The 5,937-nt window shown below is 46.4% G+C and overlaps 1 pseudogene; it reads right to left on the reverse strand.

The window, feature by feature from the left end:
* Positions 1–2,343: 2,343 nt before the first annotated feature.
* Positions 2,344–3,534, reverse strand: LOC143803996 (general transcription factor II-I repeat domain-containing protein 2B pseudogene; annotated as a pseudogene).
* Between the last annotated feature and the right edge of the window lie 2,403 nt (positions 3,535–5,937).

Below are 5,937 nucleotides of genomic sequence, written 5' to 3' on the forward strand. Positions count from 1 at the left end.
CTCGTTTTGTCCCTATGAGGGTCTCTTCTCCTAAGTTTAAACCTCGGTTCATCGGCCCTTATAGAATATTGGAGATTCTTAATCCTGTTTCTTTCCGTTTGGACCTCCCTGCGTCCTTTTCCATTCATAACGTTTTTCATCGGTCGTTATTGCGCAGGTATGAGGTACCTGTTGTACCTTCAGTTGAGCCTCCTGCTCCGGTGTTGGTTGAGGGTGAGTTGGAGTACGTTGTGGAGAAAATTTTGGACTCTCGTGTTTCCAGACGGAAACTCCAGTATCTGGTCAACTGGAAGGGTTACGGCCAGGAGGATAATTCTTGGGTCAATGCATCTGATGTTCATGCTTCTGATCTTGTTCGTGCCTTCCATAGGGCTCATCCTGGTCGCCCTGGTGGATCTGGTGAGGGTTCGGTGCCCCCTCCTTGAGGGGGGGGTACTGTTGTGAATTTGGATTCTGGGCTCCCCCGGTGGCCGCTTGTGGAATTGGACTTGTCATCCTCTTTCCTGTTTCACCTGGTTCCATCAGTAGTGGGTGTCGCTATTTAAGCTCATTTCTCTGGTGGTTTCTTGCCGGTCAACAATGTTATCTGATGCCTCTCAGTGCTTGTTCCTGCTTCTAGACAACTACTAGATAAGTTGGACTTTTGTCCATGTTTTGTTTTGCCTATTTGTTCCAGTTCACAGCTGAAGTTTTGTTACTGTGTCTGGAAAGCTCTCGTTGATCAGGGATTGCTACTCTGGCGTTATGAGTTAATGCCAGAGTTTAAGGTAATCTCTGGATGGTGTTTTGTTAGTGTTTTTCTGCTGACCATGAAAGTATACTATCTGTCTTCTGCTATCTAGTAAGCGGACCTCAAATTTGCTAAGACTATTTTCCTGCTGCGTTTGTTGTTTCATCTGAACTCACCGTCATTATATGTGGGGGGCTACTGTCTTCTTTGGAATATTTCTCTAGAGGTGAGCCAGGTCTTATATTTCCCTCTGCTAGCTATTTAGGTCTTAGGCCAGTGCTGGGCATCTAGCGATAAATAGGAAATGCTACCTGGCTATTTCTAGTTGCGCGGCAGGCTTAGTTCATGGTCAGTATAGTTCCATCTTCCGAGAGCTTGTCCCTCTATAGGCTTGCTATGATCTCTGCCTGCAGAGATCATGACAATTAACATACTGAGATGTGCGTTGTGGTGTGTCTTGTAGTGGAAACTCCAGACTTGACGTACTGCTTTGGCTATGCAGCTTGGGGCTTTGCGCGGCTTCTAGCGATTCCGCTTCAGCGAGGGCTGCGGCAGCTTCCCTTTTTGCTGCTAGGCTTTCTAAGGCGGCATCCACACGTGCCTTTTCTAACTGCATCCTTCTCTCTTGATCGGCTCTCTCATGATCTATGCGTGCTCTCTCTAAGCGTGACCTTCTCTCTTCATCATCTAGGCGTGCTTTTTCTAATTTAAGTTGCATCTCTTGGTCAGCAAAGCTCGCTCGTATTTTGGCGGCTTCAGCATTTGCGCGGGCAATGGCAACCGCGCTGGTGATGGATGTTGTCTTTGAGGAAACGGAAGTAACAGATCTTGTTCTATGCGATTTGTGAGACATGGTGTCTTGGGAAAGTGCTTGGCTGTGCAGAGATTGCTGTAGCTGTATTTAGTCTCTGAGTAGCCGGTGACTTGAATCCCACTAGTTGGATGGCTGCCGTTTCACTGTTCTGTCCTCACTAAATGAGGCAGGCTCATGTAGCTATCCAGTCAGCTAAACCGCTATACCGGGTCCAATAAGGAGACTGTGGTTGAGTCTGTGCTTTATTAAACGTATTGGTATATTGATGCGGTGAAACGGCAATGCAATCGCAAGGGGAATGAAGTGTAAGCGTCTTCCCTGGAAGGCAAACTAGAGGAAGTGAATGAAAACTGGAGGGAAATGTGGGCTGAGCTACCATAATGCATTGCAAAGGAGGATCAGACATAAAAAATACATAGCAGAAAAATAGAACAGTCAACATATCTCTGACCGCTAGAGGGAGCCAAAGCACTACAGATGAATAAAGGCATGAATATATCAATACTGTATACTGAGAAACTGCGATTATGTAAACAAATAATTGGAGGCAACAAATTAGATGGCGGAGACAGAACAAGTATGTTAAACAATACAAAGATTTACAATACCAAGAAAATATGGAAGACATACTTACATCATTATTTAATGATGAGATGATGAACTGCAACGAGCTTGTTAACTGTAGAAAACTGTAGAAAACTTGCTGTTGTAGATCAAGATATGTTAGTTTTTTAAAGACCGGCATCCCTTTAACTTGGTAAAGAACAGTAAATGAAACATTTCAATAACATGAGAATCTTCAATGAGAGTAATCTAGCCTGTTTTGGGCCCAAACAAGTTCAGTGAAGTTAGGTCCAATATCTAAGGTGGATATGCGAAGAACAGCACACAAGTGATCATCCGTGAGAGAGGATCTGTATCTGGATTTGTTGAACTTCATCAGTGAGAATGTTTGTTCACATACGTAGGTAGATCCAAAGAGAACTAACATCCTCTGAGCATGCCTCCTTATGCGTGGAAAGTTTTCCTCTTTGAGAGAAGAATAAAACTCCAGCAGTGATACTGATTTAAAAAGCTTTGCCAGTAGATTGTCAGACTGCAGATCAATGAGTACTAACTGGATATCACTGGGTGCATTATCCACACAGCATGTAAAAGGAGAAGAAATCATGTGCATTTCACTCTCAACTGCTTTGAATTCTTCAAATCTTCTGGAAAATTCATCATGTAAACCCGCAAACATGGATGAATACTTGTCGAGGTGATCAGCTGATGGTGTGACTTCTTTCAGTGTTGGCATGTGAGTGAGAATATTGATCTTCAATTGGCTAGAAAGAAACTTCTATTTTCTCATGAAAGCTGTCACCAAGGAGAACATTTCATGTGCAAAAAGGCCTTTGCCTTGCAGCTTGGTATTCAGTTCATTCTTTAGTGTAGTCACATAAATGGCAAAGGCCAGATCTGCTCTCCAGTGCTTATCTGAGATCTCTGGGATGTCTTTGCCTTTCATTTTACAAAATGTCTGAATCTCAGCTCTCAGGTCCCATACTCTTTTAAGCACCTTCCCAAGGCTGAGCCATCTCACAGCTGTGTGGTAGCCTATGTCACTATGTTCACTTTCTTGCTCCTCCAACAGTGAAACAAATTGTCTGTGATTCAGTGCTCTTGCCCTGATGAAATTAACTATCTTAGTTACAACATCAACAACATGGCTGATTTTTAGCACCGACTTGCACAGCACTTCTTGATGAATAATGCAATGCAAAAATATCAATTTCTGTTCTGGGTTTATTTCATTCACTTTATCTTGCATCCGCTTCAAAATTTCAACATTTTTCCCTGTCATATTTGGACATCCATCGGTTATAACACTTACTAATTTGTTCCATTTTAGGCCCAGTTTGTCCACGGATGCATTTACTTCGGTGAACAAATCACTCCCTTTCGTGGTACCTTTCAATGGTCGCAAAGCTACCAGCTCTTCAGTCATCTCAAAGTTATTTGTTATTCCGCGTACAAAGATAAGTAACTGGGCGGTATCACGGACATTACAGCTCTCGTCCAGAGCCAGGGAAAAAAAAATAAAATGATCAACTTTGTTTTTAAGCTGAAACTCCAAATTCCCCGCAATGTCTTCTACCCGTCTTGTTACGGTTCGCCTGGAGAGGGGCACATTTGAAAACGCTTCTCTTTTCTCAGGACAAATTATTGCTACAGAGTCCACCAAACATTCTTTCACAAACTCCCCATCAGAGAATGGCTAACTGTTTCTTGCAATTTTGTGGGATATTACAAAGCTTGTCCTGATGGCTGCATCCCTGGATGCATGGAGCTTTGTAAAAAATCCTTTCTGCATTTGCAGTTTTGATAGCAAATCTTCAGATGCCCGTGCCCCCTCTGCCTCTGTCAAGTTCTTTTTTATTAGTGGAAATGTTAGGACGTCTGCACTGATCCAGGGGACACGTCTAAATCACTTCCACTGATGGACTTTTAGTAATCTCCTGACAATGCTGATTCCTTTCAATGGGAATCACTGAGCACAAACATCAAATTGCCTAAATTCCCATAATAGAGAAAAAATATGTCATTTTCAGAAGGGGACGCTCAGCACTAAAAATATTATTACCCACAGAGGTATAAGTGAGTTTAAAGGGAACCTGTCACCCCCCCCCCCCCCAGGCGTTTTAAACTAAAAGAGCCACTCAGGCGGTGGGAGAGGGTGAGAGGCTTAGACACACAATGCGCATGCCCAGGAATCCCAGCCCCGTAGTATGAATAAATCATAAGGCACTGCGGGGCTGGGATTCACAGGCAGGGCGTACATACGCACAGAGGACAGACGGGCAGCGCTCACTGTGCCTTCCCAAGGCAGGAGAAAAGAGCGCAGGCACCGCATCATTTCAAAACAGCGGTGAGGAGGCGGCGCCCGGCGCCAAGAAGATGTGAGTGACGGCTGTGTGGCGTCTAAAGCAGGGGGGAAAGGCCTGCCTCCTTGTCTGAAGACAAGGTATTTAGGACAAATAATAAAACTGATTATTTCGGCAGTTACAGCACCCAGAACTAAAAGAGCCACCTTGTCAGAATGCAGCATTACTGCTGCACAAGGTGGCTCTTTTAGTTAAAAACGCCTGGGGGAGGGGTGACAGGTTCCCTTTAAACAAATAAACACATTGCGACAATACCAGATAATCACATTCATCTTGTTCTGTGCCCTTACTGAGCAGCACTAGCTCATCTGTTCTTGCTACCTACAACACAATGACATATGGACTGCGCTGTATCCCTATATATAATAAGACCATCTGCATGGGGCATTACAGCTGGCAGGTTACATGATACATATGATGGGCAATGCCCCATACAGAAGCGCACGGATCAGCGCTCGCACTAACCTACCAACAGGGAATAGACACAGCTACACTGACTCAGGGCTTTACATAAGAGGTTTATGCAAGCATGGCCGTGGTGTAGCTGACCCCATTTAATTCTTCCCAGGCATGGTGAGCATGGTCACTAGCATGCCAATAATGATGAGATGGCTGCCATACTCATTGTCCTTAGCACGGAACAGGAGCAAAGAGGAGAGGTCTACAGTCTCATCATTGTAGTGCTGGGACAGGCGATGAGAGAGGAGCCAGCCGCTGGCCATAAGCTCACCCATACCACGCTGTACACCGCGAGCTTCACCGAGCACAAGCCTGAGTCCACCGCTGATCAGAGAAGATACAGGCTCCTCCAGGTGCTACACATCACCCCTCTGTATATACCTGCTGTATACTCCTCCACACTAGCAGCCCCATGTAGTAGCCCCCCTCTCTCACACTCCCCAGCAACACAGGGACCCCTCTCCCCCCAACCGCGCGGATACTCAATCACCCAAAGGAGACTGCCAGCCAGCAACTTGCTTCACCGCAGCACATCCCGCGTGGCGCTGGAGTGACATACGCACATGACGTACGCACGTGACGTACGCACGTGACGTACGCACGCATGTGACGTACAGGGCCTATGCGGAGCTCAGCCTCTTGTGACCAGTGGCATAATGCTGCCTCCAGTCACAAGAATGATTGACACAGCCGGGAGCCAATGGCTCCTGATGCTGTGTCAATCACATCCTGACCCTGGACTCTGGAGGAACTGTATGCGCTGCAAGCGCATACAGTTCCGACAGCGTGTGGATGAGCTCGGGGCCTTCACTCCAGCCACCAGCGGTCCGCCACAGAAGCGTCTGGCGGCTGGCCGAGCGGTGTCGGGGGCAGCTGTCAGAAGTGGCAGCTAGCTGGCGGGCCGTTTAAAATCATCAGGCGGGCCGGATGCGGCCCGCGGGCCACATCTTGCCCAGGTCTGGGTTAGATTATACTCACCCAGGGACGGTTCCGCTGCGGTCCAGTCT

Source organism: Ranitomeya variabilis, chromosome 2, assembly GCF_051348905.1.
Source record: "Ranitomeya variabilis isolate aRanVar5 chromosome 2, aRanVar5.hap1, whole genome shotgun sequence".
NCBI classification, from domain to species: Eukaryota; Metazoa; Chordata; class Amphibia; order Anura; family Dendrobatidae; genus Ranitomeya; species Ranitomeya variabilis.